Source organism: Sciurus vulgaris (assembly GCF_902686455.1).
Source record: "Sciurus vulgaris genome assembly, chromosome: 5".
Taxonomy (NCBI): Eukaryota; Metazoa; Chordata; class Mammalia; order Rodentia; family Sciuridae; genus Sciurus; species Sciurus vulgaris.
In genome coordinates, this window is record NC_136465.1 from 59,548,605 (window position 1) to 59,563,976 (window position 15,372).

Below are 15,372 nucleotides of genomic sequence, written 5' to 3' on the forward strand. Positions count from 1 at the left end.
TTCCATTCCCCTCTGTTCTAGTCCTTGACTTCCTGCTCTTTGTTTATGTTACCACAAGAAGCATCTCACAGCCTCCCTTTCCTTTTCTTCCATTAACTTCCATCTGTTGTTTCTGCTGTGTTACATGCTTATTGTGACTTCCCTAATTATTTCACTTTGGTACAACCCCCCAGCTTTGTAATGGACATGTTATTTGTATAATCTGCAGAGTGTTTCATTAGCAACGCTGTGTACCCTGGGAAAGGGGTGTGTTTATTATTCATATTTGTCATTATGCTGGAACTGCAATCACTTTTCTCATTTTGGCTCTTCTGTGACTCCTCAATTTGTCTTCCTTTTGCTCATCTCTCTTCAAAACAGCCTGACTGTACTTATAATTGTTTGAATTTGTAGCAGATTAGTTGGGCTTTCTCATGTTTGTATAACTTTGCAAGAAAGGAAAAAATATGCACCAAGACCTCACAGCCTGTGAACATTCAATTGTTCTCCTCCGCTCCCAAAACCAGATAACAACAGGCACTTCCCCAAACAAGTCCACAGCATGTTTGCTGACCTATTATCCATCTTCTGAAAGCAATCATTGATCTCATCCATCTGCTCTGTCAGTATCACTCCTTTCCTTCCCTCTGTGAAGTTAAGAAGATTGAAACCAAGGATAATTGTAATCCTGTTATCAATAACAGTTCTTTCATACCACATTTTAGGCAAAATATTATTTCTACATCTTGAAAGTTGGTTGTAATAACAGGATATTTTTTATCATTTCTTTTAAACTAGCATCTAAGAACTATGCAAAAAGGCTAATAAGCATGAAATTTTCTGATCCCCAACCCCCCAAAATTTCGATTCAGTGGGTCTGGAATGGGGCCAAGAATTGTTATTTCTAACCAATTCTCCAGATGATTCTAAAGCAGGTAGACTGCAGAAAATATATTCAGCAACATTGTTAAGAAAAGTGATAAATATCTACCAGGTGTCAAAACAACTGCAAAATGTAGAGGAAACATGTATTCAAATGATCATTAGGGGATAAAATGATGGGTAACATGATTGGATTTTTAACCAATTGTTAAATCATGAAGTTTAGAGTTGGAGTCTAAGTTTCAAAATGGTGTAAGTGAATGTGTGAGACAATACTTGACTTTTGCATTTTGATGTTTCAATCATAGCCAGCAAATAAGCCTTAGCTTCAGGGTATCTATTACTGTGTAAAAAAAATTTACCCAGAATTTAGCAGTTTAATGTAACAGTTATTATTTCATAGTTTCTGAAAGTCAGGAACTTAGGAAAAATTAAGATGACAAACCATTCTGGTTTGCCTAGAACTAAGAGGATTCTTGGAACAAGATTTTCATGGATAAAACCAGAAAAGTTCCAGATAAACCAGAATGAGCAGAATGAGTTGATAACCCTGAACTTTACTGGGTGGTTTTGACACAGAATGTCTTCGGTTGAAAAGAGAAATTCAGTAGAAATTCACTGTCATCTATGGCTTCACTAAGGCTAGGGGATCTGCTTCCAAGATGGCACACCTACATGGGCATTGGCCAGATGCTTTAGTTCCTTGCTGGCTATTGACAGGAGAATTTTTACTCCCACAATTCCCAATGTTTTCCTCAAATTTGAAACTTTCCCAGGAGATGATTTAAAAGCCATTCCTACCTACTAAACTTAAATAATTTCAAGTTAGAAAAAAAAAATTCTCTTCCTGACTTTTCTTTTGGTAACTGCAATATAGCTGACCTTTCTGACTTTAGGAATTATGTTCTTGTCGCTTTAATAAAAAAGAATAAACCTTACTGCTATTTTACTGAAAGAAAGCTCATATTTCAAAGGTAAATGCCAATAGGTTTCCTCCATAGTTGAGGATAAGTTAGAAATTTGGCAAGTTCACAATCAACTAGATCAAAGTGGTCAGTGAAACCAGAAAATGGCAGTCTCAAATTCATTTTATCTCATTTTCATTTTTATTTCATTTTTCTGTTGAATCACAGCAGAGCCCAGAAGCCAAGCTAACAAATTTGCTATGTGACCTTCAGCAACTACATTTTCTGGTTACTTCACACACACATAAAATGAAGAAATTTGTCTAAAAGTTTTTTCTTCTAAGTTCTTTCTATTTGTGATATTAGATGATCATTTCAATTGAAAGGATATTTTTTGAACCTTAAGGATGGACCCTTTGCTTGCTGACTCTTGTCTACTCCACTGACAAGTTAATATAATACCCCAGTTTCTCCATTGGGTAATACGATGTCAGAGACATAATCCAGTGTCTGATGATTTGCAAGAATAATCAAAGCATGTGACTGTAGTGACCTGTCTCTCAAGAAAGCAGACCATCTTTAAAAACAAAAGTTCACAAGAAGTGTGACAAAACAGAAGTACTAGAAATCTTAACTCTCCAAATCATGGAGGCTACACAAAGATACTCAGTGTGGAGACCCTTTGTCCATCAGTCACTTTTCCATGACTTCGAAGACTACTTCCTGAGGAAGAGAACAAGTGGTAGGAAAAGTGGTAGGCAAATGTCACAAAGGACAGTGTTCTTCCTCCTCGGAACTAAGGTTGATTCTAAGAAAAATCTAATATGTTTTCATAAATGACAGAGGGAACCAGGAACCTCGATGTCAATGGTGGCCATCACCCCAGCTCAAGACACTCTCATGAAGAAGACCTGGCCTTAAGTCATGAATGATGTTTCACAGACACACAAGGCTGTGTCTTCTGACATTGAAATAAATGCAGAATTATGATCAGCTAGCTTCCTTTTTATTGGATAGAATACAAAAAAGGAACATCTTGAGTTACAGAAGAAGAACAAAAAAAAAAAGAAGAAAGAAAGAAAGGAAGGAAGGAAGAAAGAAAGAAAAGATCAGGGAGTCATGTTTTCAAAGAGTTTCCCTTAAGATACCTTGCATGCTTGTCTCCTCTGCACCCCACTTCCATACCACTCCTTTTGCTTGTTTGAAAAGACAATCATTAAGTGTTTAAGTGCTTCTTTTCTTCTGACTCGTAGTTGATAAGACCGCAGCATGAATTTCAATCAGCTCTTCTCACTATGTGAAGGGAGGAAGAAAATAGAAAGAAAAATGAGAAAAATCAGGCCTTGGAGAATAGGATTTCTGGAAAGCATTTTTATTGCCTGCATAGTTTTTATCACTGGGGCAAAATTGTGTTGAGAAGATGGGTGAAACTCCCTCTATTAGCAGTTTCAATACAAATCCCCAGTTTGAAGAAATGTGCTACATGGAAAAATTGTTGGTAGATAGAAACCTTAATTCCAAGTTCCAGATGAATGATTAGGAGCTGTGAAATGAATGTATCATGAAAACTTTCTGAAATTCTGTTTCCTCATTTATAAAATGGAAAAAATATTAACACCTACATTGCAAACTGGCCAAGAGAGTTAAGTGAAATTGTATTGTATAAACTGCAATAAAACACTGTATAAAAGACAATAATGTATGGTGATAAAGACTGGGGACACTGGAGATGGGCTTCCCAGGTTTAAAATGTGGTTCTACTACATGCTAGCCATGTGATTTGAAAGCATTTACCCTCTTGGGGCCTCAATTTCCCTTCTGTAAAATTCAGATGTTATGATGGTGTGATGATTATCTAAGAACTCCAAATAATGTCTGGCACAATGTGAGCTCTACTTAAATGCTGGCTACTATTATTATGTAACTGTTATTGATGTTTGTTTTGAGTCATAATAATTACAGCAATGTGAGGAAAGGAAGAGAGGTAAGCAATAGAAAGAAATGAAAATGATGGGTGTTGCCCAGAGTAAAGTCTCTCTTAAGATAGGAAGTAATAGGGAGTGTAAATAATCCTTCAGACTCTGAAATCAAAAAGACTCAATTATTTATAAACATTTCAAGAGGGAAGGAAAGGAGAGTTCTCCAATCAGAACACAGCCCAGTTCCTTAGCACACCAGTTTTCAAGTGCATTTTTCACATGAGTACATCTCAATACCCACTTCCAAGAATTGCCTATGGTCAGCAAGAGGTGAAGGACCATATGAGGGGGAGATGAGGGAGGAGTGATCCTTTATTCATGAGTTAGCAAACACTCTCCAAAAAATAAACTATTTAGGACTGGGGTTGTGGCTCAGTGGCAGAGTGCTTGCCTGGCATGTGTGAAGCACTGGGTTTGATTCTCAGCACCACATATAAATAAATAAAATAAAGATCCATCAACAACTAAAAATAATTTTAAAAAATAAACTATGTAAGAGAATGATGAGAATGAAAATATAAACATGCCGATAGTATTCATCCAGCAAACTCTTTAGGCCTCTAAACATTAACAGTTTGAATTAGAGGATGAAGAGCTTATCAGACTCCTCATTTCTTCATCACTAGGGGGAGATTTCCCTATCAATTCTACTGCATTTTTGGATAGGGGTAAATGGGTTAATCAAAACTGCAAAATCGGGACAACAGCAATAACTATATTAGGATTATTTTCACGATTGGACTCCTTCAATGTGTCAGTGTTGTAAACAGTGTTTTATATGTATTATCTTGTTTAATTCTCCTAAATACCCCATGGAACCAAGACAATGAAAAGAAACTAAGTTTGGCAGAAATAAGCAATTTGTCCTAAGTCAGATAGCTGGAAAATATCAAATCTAGAATCCAAGTCCAGTTTTACCTGACTCCAGTAAAAGTCCCTTTTACCTGTATTTTTTATCCACACAAAAGAGGTCAATGTAGGTGCTGGTAAACAGAGTAAGTCTGCAACACCTATTCCATATCCACAGTTAACCAAAATTGTTGAATTCGAGTAAGTATATATGCGAATCTGCTCTTGTGGTTGCTGTTGTTTTTAATGGCTAATGTGGAAAAAAACCATAACTAGTGAAAAACAGTCTCTTTTCAGAGAACGCTTTTCGAAAAATACAAAGAAAAAAATCCAAAGGTACTGTAGGCAGGTGTGACCCATGATGGGTTGGCTGCTCCCCAGCAGCACAAGAGGTAAGACAGGGATCCCTTTAGCACTGACCACAGAACAAGTTGTGCGGAGGAGCTGCTGCTGTGCCTTCCCCTGCAATCTACCAGAATGCGGGAAGAGCATGTCATTAATAATCATTAGCTAAGGCTTACAGGTGTTATAGCAGATGTTGCCTGGCAGGAAAGTTGGCAGCATCTAAGAACACAAACCAGGAGGTAATTTTCATCATGGGATAATTCTCAAAAGATGTCCAGCATAATTCAAAATGTGTTCACTTTCCTAGCCTTCACAAGTGATAGGATCTTCACCTCATCTGTCCCTCTCAGGATTTAGATGTCCCTCCTACATACTCCCAATACCCTGCTCCTTACCCCTGTCTAAGCCTCTGCCCACTCAATTATGTTTGTGTGTTTTCATGCATTCCTGCTTCACTAGACAGTAAGTTCTTTGAGGAGAACAGGCATGTTTCCTTCAACTTTGGATCCTTAGAGTGCAAAGATGATAGGTGTTCAATGGTTGTTGAATCAATAACTGAATAAATGAAGGAATGAGTCAACAGAAGGATGCATGGATGCATGGATGTTGAGATGGAGGGATAGAAGATGGGAAGAGTAGCCTTCGAGCAAAATTTTTCAATCAACCTTCATTCTCAGAAACAATACCTTCAAAAGTGACATTATTGGTACTCTATTTTCACAAGAATATCACCTTATCTTTGGAAAAACATTATTATTTTGCACTATGTTTGCATAGACACAATCAATATAGTCTTTTATGACACTGAGGAAAAATGTGATCACAAATATGATGAAAACAGCTCACAAAGAGTGAGCAACATTCCCATTGTCAGGCAGTGAGCGTGTGGCAGACTTGGATTTTAACACAGGTTTCCTGATGACCCCCTTGTGGGCTTTTTCTGCGCTGCACCAAACCCCTCCCCAGGCTACTAGGGCAGCAGTTCTCATTCAGAATGAGATTCTACTCTGTGAACACCAAGCAGGAAGAAAGTTGAGCAGGCTTCTGTATACTTGTTGCACAAAACACAGAATCCTTAATCTTTCCTGCCTATTTCTTCTCTACTCACATTAGAGGAAACTGGCTTTTCACACTCCCTAGAATTGGTGGCTAGAAACCTGAGTGGAAGACAAAGAAGTAAAGAGAGTTGCACAGTATACTGAGATTCTTTAGTGACTGGGGCCAGAAAGCTCCCTGTTGGGGAAGGAAAGAGTGTACTCTCCAATCTCCAGATTCAAGTGCCCTAGTAAAGATTAGAGGTGAGAGTAAACAGCAGAAAATGACATTCTTTTCCAATTTGCATATTTAAACAGAGAAAGTATTTTTTTTCCTGCTGCTCTATACCCAACTAAGCATGAGAAGCAACATAGAGATGTTACCCCTTAGAGAAGGTGCAGATGTATAACAGCTCTATGTCTAAATCCTGTATTTGATATATAGCAAGACAAAGCTTTCCTGGAAGTCAAATAGAAAACTAAAATGATAGCCTGGTTCTCATTGTGTAGTTGGTACTTTATTCATGGGGATTGGGGTCAAATAATTGCAAAATGCTATGGATTAAAAGCTGCGATTGAATAATGGAAGAGACTGGAAGAGAGTGTGTCAGGCTGGGTTCAACCAGAGAAGCAAAACTAGTAGAGAAGAACAGAACAGAGAGAGAATGGGAATTGGATTGCATGATTATGAGAGTCAGTAAACAAGACCAAATTTCACAGGGTAGGTGGTGAAGAAGGGAAGTTTATGACCTAGCAAGAATCCCCTGGGCACTGGGTAAAGTTTGTGTACAGGCCAGAGTCTATTGTCTCTGTGTTTCTCTCTTTTAGTCTCTCTCTCTCTCTCCCATGCCCCCCACTTTCAAGCATAAGTCTTTTTTTAAAGCATTTCCACATGATGAAGTAAAACCCACTTATAATAGACTCCCCCTAACTTAAAGTCGACTGATTAGGGATTTTAATTACATTGAAGAGTATATGATAGAATACCTGAAAAAAAGTGTGCATATGCTAAACAATGGCTGCTGCTTCCCTCTTCCAACAGCCAGCTCTCAAGGGAAATTATCTCTTGTCACCCACTTCATTTGGAAACATACTATAAAGGAAATTTAAAGGAGAACAGCTTAGCTTGACTAAGCTGACAAACTGCAAAGCCGACACAAGGGTCTAACACTGGAACCAGACCTCACACCTCACACGATGGGGAGCTGTGTGGTAAGAAGGTCACAACAGGACCCTATAAAGACTCCACACTCTGCAAGAGAAAGCAATTAAGTGCTTGCTGCAAAAGCATCAACAGTCAACAGAGAAGTCTACAAAAGTTAAGTTAGAGACACATGCACCCTTGTCCCTTGCACCTCCCTGACCTAATGTCCCCATGGCAGTCCCTGAGATGCGCTACGCAGATCTCTCTTCAAAAAGGATTTATTACCTGCTTCCAGGGACATGGTCAGCTAATAGGCTCCAGATGTTAATTCCTTTGGGTTCACCTCGCCTTCCCGGGTTAGCTACAGCAATGATTGAGCAAAATTAGCACATGAACTCAACTATTTCCAGGTAATGCAGATTCTTAATGGCAGTCTTTGTTCTTCTTATTGAGTCAGCAGAGATTTTGTCAGATTTTCCTAGATGACATCTATCTACCCCTAATAAATCCTACATCCTCCTTTTTCCTCTCACAGGAATTACTCTATTAAAAACAACTTGTATACCTAACTCTATCCCAACATCAACTTCCTGGAGAACCCAAATAACACAGTGGTAACTACATTTATGTTGATGCTTGTGTAAGCAAACCTACAGGGCTGCCAGTCATATAAAAGTATAGCACGAACTACTATGCATATCATAGACCACATAATATTGACAAAATAAATGATTAACTTACTTGTTTGTGTATTTGCTACATTTTATCATTATTTTAAATATACCCCTTCTACTTAAAAAAGTTTCCTGAAACACAGTATGCAACTTAGTGAGAAATAAGTAAATAAAGGGGGAAGTAATACATCCCATGGGGTACTACCTGACCCATACAATCAAAAGGAAGAGAGAATGAATGAGCAGGAGGATAGTTCAATAAAACAATCATTCTCTTTTCCAGTTCCCATTCCTATGCTAGACTTCAGAATTAGTAACTATTGCCCATATACTAGCACCATTATGGCAAACATATACTGTAATAAATCTTCTAGTCCTTCCTCAAAGTGACCTATGGCCACTGAGTTGTAGAATTAACCTTGCATTGCAACCTTGGTCTTCAAAGTAAGATCTATTGAGTGTGGAGGGCAAATATAAGTTTCTACAATTTACCCCTCCCTTCTGCCTAGATAGCAAATTCAAAACAATCCTGCATCCTGGGGAAAATGACAAAGACTTGTTATATTCTAACAAATGTACAAATGGCAATCCTTATACTTTTATTAAATTTACTGACTGGCCCTTGCAGAAATTTGTGTGGTTGCTGGAGAATGATTGCACAATACAAAGAACTCAGTCATTGCCCCTATGGTAGACAGAGCAAAGTTATATTCTTGCTGGAACACACTAATAAAAAAACAAATAAATGGTATGCACCCATGAATTTGTTTAAGGCTGTTTTTCTATCCCAAACACAAAAGAGGAATCAAAATAGTTTACATGGTGTGGAGAACATCTGTATCTGCATGATATGGATAACAATATGCATCCACAGCTTTAACTCAGGATTATGTTAATTCTTCTTACCTCACAATCTTTTCCAAGTAGATATAGACTATGTGAGTATCCCATATAATTTCACAGTGATATGTTAATAACATGATGCTGACCTACTTTACTGAACATGAGGCAGTCGTATTAGGCTTATTAACACAAATATAATCCAGAGATTATATGGATAGGTCATGTGAGTGAAGTTTTTGCGGTTCCAGTGGTCAGGAACATGCTTGGACAATACTTCAAAAGGAATAGATGGGGAGCATGCAGAAGAATGAAATTGGACCTTTACACTACACCACACAACAAAATCAACTAAAATGAATTAAAGACTTTTAAACCTGAAACCTAAAACCATAAAACTAAAAGAAAGCATAGAGGAAAACTCCTTGACATTGGTCTTGGCAACAAAAGCAAAAATAGATAATTAGGGCCACATGAAACTAACAGGTATTTTTAAAGCAAAGAAAACAATCATCAAAATCAACAAGCAACCTATGGAATGGGAGGAAAATTTGCAAGTCAAATATATGATAAAGCATTATATTCAAAATATATAAGAAACACCTACAACTCAGTAGCAAAAATCCAAATAAACTAATTTTCAAAATAAATGGGAAAAGAAACTGAGTAGAGATTTCTATAAATAAAAATGTGAAAAGGCCCTTGCTATGATTTGGATGTCATTGTCCCCCAAGATTTATTGTGTCGTGATATTAGGGCATGGTGGGACCTCTAAGCTGTAGTGTCTAATGGGAGTTCCTTGGAGGCACTTTCCTCAGAAGAGAAGGTTGCTCTTGTGGTACCCCCAGATGTTTCTTATGGGAAAGTTATTTTTAAAGAAGCAAGCCCTCACTCCATTTGGTTTCCTATTTGGTAATATGATTTCTTTTTCTTGCATATGTTCCTGTCATCATGATACCTGCCTTTTGCCATGAGGTGATATAGACAGAGGGGCAAGGATTGGTACCATGCTGTTTGGATTGTCAGCCACTAAACATGTAAACCAAATAAGTCTCCTCTGAGTAACCAGCCTTAGATATTTCATTATAGTAACAAAAATGTGAATAATATGGTGTTTAAGATCACTAATCATTAGGGACATACAAATGAAATCACAATGAGAAATTGCCTCACACAGATTAGGATGACTATTGTCAAAGAAAGAAAAAACATCAAAGGATAACAAATATTGGTGAGAGTGTGTATAAAAGGAAACACTTGTCTCTTTTGGATTAAAGGCTGCCCTTAAAGGAGACTGTAAGGAAGCTCTTGTCCATCTTTTAGTTGATCTCTCTACCAAGTGTTGGACTTTTTCTTCTTCTCAGGCTCATCTTTTAGGACATTCCAATCTTTGTGAACTGAGAGAGGTGAGCAGGTGTTCCTGAGATGGGAGTATGGAAGTTGGTGCTAGTTGCTCATGCAGATTTTGAATACAGCCACTATGAAAAACACTATGGAAGTGTCAAAAAAAGAAATAAAATCACCATATAATTCAGAAATCCCAATTCTGAGTTTATACCCAAAGGAATTAAAATCAGGATCTCAAAGGAATATGAACATGCTAAAGTTCATTGCAGCATTATTCACAAAAGCCAAGACAGGAGAGTAACCTAAGTGTTCATCAGTAGATAAACTGATAGAAGAAACATGGTATATACATACAATGAAATATTATCCACTCTTAAAAAAAAAAATACTGCCATTTGTGACAATACAGAACAACCTGAAGATATAACATAAGCAAAATAAGCCAGACATAAAAGGACAAATGCTATATGATACCATTTATATCATGAATCTAAAATAGTCAAAGTTATAGAAGCAGATAATAGATTGGTGGTTACCAGGCACTGGGGGGGAGAGATAAACAGGAGACATTAGTCAGAATACAAAGTTTCAGTTACACAAGATGAATAAGACAGAGATCTACTGTACAGCACAGTGCCCATAGCTACAGTTGTATTATACAAGCATAAAAATTGCTAAAAGGATAGATCTTATGTTAAGTATACTTATCATAAAATATTATTATTAATAATAACAAGAAATAAGAAAGCAGGGGAAACTTTTGGAGGTGACAGATATATTTATGGAATAGATTGTAGTGATGGTTTTATGGGTCTATGATTACATCCCAAGTTACCAAGGTGTACATCAAATAAGTACAGCTTTTATTATGTCAATCATATTTGCATAAAGAATTTTAAAAAAGGACAAACAAAAATTGCTGCTACTTGCATCCTCTGCCACATAGAACAAAGCACAGCACTTGGCAGGCTTCATCTGAGGTTTAGAGACAACACACTTCACACCTACAAATTCAGGTCCAGCCCATGTATGGAAGACTACCATGAGGGGGGCCTGGAGCAGGAAACGGTTCAGCAGCTTGTCCAGGCTATAGTGTAAGTAGCCCAGCAAGAGGGGAAGTAGGCTCTGGCAAACCCTGGGGTGTTTGAGGGGATGTGTAAAAAAAAAATAAAAAGGATATGATTTTGTGTCAAACCAGTGAGAGAATGTTATTGCAATATCCAGAGTTCTAGAACAAAGACTAAAATTTTTTAACTTTTTTTGTTCTAATTAGTTATACATGGCAGTACAATGCATTTTGACACATCATACTAAATGGATGACGGTTTGTACATACTGTAGAGTTACACAGGTGCTTTACTAATATACGCACACAGGGTAATAATATCTGTTTCATTCTTGCCCCCATGCTCCCTCCCTCCCTTCACTCCCCTCTGGCTACTCCAAAGTACCTCTATTCTCTGCCCGACCTTATTGTAGAATTAGCATCCCCATATCATATTGACCTTTTCTCTTATTTCACTTGGCATATTGTCTTATTTCACTTAGCATAATATTCTCCAGTTCCATTCATTTCCTGGCAAATGCCATATTTCATTCTTCTGAAAACCTAAGTAATATTCCATTGTGTATAGATACCACAATTTCTTTATCCATTTATCTATTGAAGTGTACTCAGGTTTGTTCCATAGTTTAGCTATTGTGAATTGAGCTGCTATAAACATTGATGTAGCTGCATCACTGTAGTATGCGGATTTTAAGTTCTCTGGGTATAAACTGAGGAGTGGAAATGGTGGTTTCATTCCAAGTTTCTGAGGAATCTCCACACTACTTTGCATAGTGATTGCACTAATTTGCAGTCCCACCAGAATGTATGAGTGTACATTTTTTCCCCACATTTTTCACCAATATTTATTATTGCTTGTATTTTTGGTAATTGCCATTCTGCCTGGAGTGAGATGGAATCTCAGTGTAGTTTTGATTTGCATTTCTCTAATTGCTAGAGGAGTTGAACATTTTTTCATATATTTGTTGATCAACTGCATTTCTTCTTCAGTTCCTTAGCCCATTTATTGATTGGGTTATTTGTTTTTCCAGTGTTAAGTTTTTGAAGTTCTTTATGTATCTGGATATTAATTCTCTACCTGAAGTGCATGTGGTAAAGATTTTCTCCCAATCTGTAGGCTTTCTCTTCACGTCCTTGATTGTTTCCTTTGCTGTGAAGAAGCTTTATATTTTGAATCAATTCCATTTATTGATTCTTGATTTTACATATTGCACTTTAGGAGTCTTGTTAAGAAAGTCAGTTCCTAAGTCAACATGGTAGAGATTTGGGTCTACTTTTTCTTCTATTTGGTGCAGGGTCTCTGGTCTAGTGTTAAGTCCTTCATTCACTTTGAGTTGAGTTTTGTGCAGAGTAAGAGATAGGGGGTTAATTTCATTTTTCTGCATATGGATTTCCATTTTTCTCAGCACCATTTGTTGAAGAGGCTATCTTTTCTCCAATGTATGTTTTTGATGCCTTTGCCTAGTATGAGATAACTATTTGTGTGGGTTTGTCTCTGTGTCTTCTATTGTGTACCATTGGTCTACATATCTGTTTTAGTGCCAATGCCATGCAGTTTTTGTTACTATGGCTCTACAGTGTAATTTAAGATCTAATATTGTTATGCCTCCTGCTTCACTTTTTTTCTAAGGATTGCTTTGTCTATTTTTGGTCTCTTATTTTTCTAAATGAATTTCATGATTGCTTTTTCTATTTCTATGAAGAAAGTCATTGGGCTATTAATAGGAATTGCATTAAATCTGTATAACACTTTTAGTAGTATGGCCATTTTCACAATTTTAATTCTGCCTATACAAGAACATGGAACAGCATTCCATCTTCTAAGGTCTTCAATTTCTTTCTTTAGTGTTCTGTGGTTTTCACTGCAGAGGTCTTTCACCTCTTTTGTTAAATTGATTCCCATATATATTTTTATTTGAGGCTATCATGAACGGGTTGTTTTCCTAATTTCTCTTTCAATGAATGGATTCATCACTGATGTATAGGAATGCATTTGACTTATGGGTCTTAATTTTATATCCTGCTACTTTGTTGAATTCATTTATTAGTTCTGGAATATTGCTGGTAGAATTTTTTGGATCTTCAAAATATAGAATCATGTAATCAGCAAGTAGTGATAGTTTTATATCTTCTTTTTCTATTCCTATCCCTTTAATTTCTTTCTTCTAATTGCTCTGGCTAGAGTTCAAGGAAAATGTTGAATAAAAGGGGTGAAAGAGGGCATCATTTTCTTGTTCCACTTCTTAGAGGGAATCCTTTTAGTTTTTCTCCATTTAGAATGATGTTGGGGATCCAAGATGGCGGACTAGAGGGTGACTGCATCTCCAGTCACTCCAGAACCCAGGATTCAAGGAGGGGAGGCATTGAGAGACTCAGACTAAAATAGAGCCACGGGGTGAGTCACCACAACAGGTGAAGCTTGGCCTGGGCGGCAGGCCCAGATAGGGGCAGCTTATCAGAGCAGTAAGAGCCTTTCTGCACAGAACCAGCTCCAAGTCCCGCCAGCAGCAAGCTCTGACGCACAGGCAGCTTCAGGGACCAAGACAGGGCAGCCAGGGACTTCCCCAGGGAGCCCTGCTCCCTCTGGCAGCAGGCTCCTTTCACGGCCAGCTTCCCGGAGCAGACCGCCCAGTGAGAGCAGAGCCTTTCCGCACAGAGCCAACTCCAAGCCCTGGAACCAGTAGCAGGCTAGGAGGGGCTTTCTACAGAAGCACTGCATTATCAAGTTCCTCCAAGACTTCAGGCTACTGAAGGTTGGGAGGTGATACACTGGAAATCTACAGGGACACTATAAGCCAATAGAGGAAATCTGCAATATCTCAGAGACCCACTGACATCTGACCAATATGAGAAAACAAGGGAAGAAAATGTCCAAACAAACCTAGATACTATATCACTAAAACCCAATGACAGCACCGCAGAAGGGAGTTCAGAATGTACATAATTCAAAAAGGGAGTTCAGAATGTACATAATTAAAACAATCACGGAAGCAAACAAGGAGATGAAAGAGCAAATGCAGGTATTGAAGGAGGAGATGAAAGAGCAAATGCAGGCATTAAATGATCACACTAATCAACAGTTAAAAGACCAAATACAGGAAGCAAGAGATCATTTCAATAAAGAATTAGAGATACTGAAAAAAAAAAAAAAAAACAGAAATCCTTGAAATGAAGGAAACAATAAACCAAGTTAAAAACTCCATAGAAAGCATAACCAATAGGATAGAACACCTGGAAGACAGAACCTCAGACATTGAAGACAAAATATTTAATCCTCAAAACAAAGTTGACCAAACAGAGAAGATGATAAGAAACCATGAACAGAATCTCCAGGAATTATGGGATATCATGAAAAGGCCAAATTTAAGAATTATTGGGAATCTCAGAGAAACAAACTAAAGAATGAACAATCAATAGAATGAATAATAACAGAAAACTTCCCAAATCTGAAGAATGAAATGGAAAATTAAATATAAGAGGCTTATAGGACTCCAAATATACAAAATTACAACAGATCCTCACCAAGGCACGTTATTATGAAAATACCTAACATACAAAATAAAGACAAAATTTTAAAGGCCGTGAGAGAAAAGAATCAAATTACATTCAGGGGGAAACCAATAAGAATATCAGCAGATTTTTCAATCCAGACCCTAAAAGCTAGAAGGGCCTGGAACAACATTTACCAAGCCCTGAAAGAAAATGGATGCCAACCAAGAATCTTATACCCAGCAAAACTTACTTTCAGATTTGACGACAAAATAAGATCCTTCCATGATGAACAAAAGCTAAAGGAATTTACAAAAAGAAAGCTGGCAATACAGAACATTCTCAGCAAAATATTCCATGACGAAGAGATGAAAAACAATGATGCAAATCAACAACTGGAGGAACTAGCCTAAAGGAATAGCCAAATAAAGGAGAAACCAAATCATATCAAAACACAAAAATGAGTCAAATGACTGGGAATACAAAATCATATCACAATAATAACCCTGCATGTTAATGGCCTGAACTCATCAATCAAAAGACAGAGACTGGCAGATTGGATTAAAAAGAAAAATCCAACAATATGCTGCCTACAAGAGACTCATCTCATAGAAAGAGATACCCATAGACTAAAGGTGAAAGGATGTGAAAAAACATACCATGCACATGGACACAGCAAAAAAGCTGGAGTATCCATCCTCATTTCAGATAATGTGGACTTCAAGCTGAAACTAGTCAGAAGGGATAAAGAAGGACATTGCATACTCCTTAAGGGAAGCATAAATCAGCAAGACATAACAATCATAAATATCTATGCCCCGAACATTGGCTCATTCATG

At 37.5% G+C, this 15,372-nt stretch overlaps 1 long non-coding RNA gene across 1 annotated transcript in view; it reads right to left on the reverse strand.

Moving 5' to 3' along the window:
* Positions 1 to 1,602: 1,602 nt before the first annotated feature.
* The window catches only part of LOC306661622, a 49,666-nt gene continuing 35,896 nt past the window's right edge, over positions 1,603 to 15,372 (reverse strand). The window contains exons 2-3 of the long non-coding RNA XR_013763913.1: positions 2,915 to 3,059; positions 1,603 to 2,489 (exon numbers count right to left, since the gene is read on the reverse strand). This is a non-coding gene — a long non-coding RNA (uncharacterized lncRNA). The remainder of the gene's footprint in view (positions 2,490 to 2,914; positions 3,060 to 15,372) is intronic.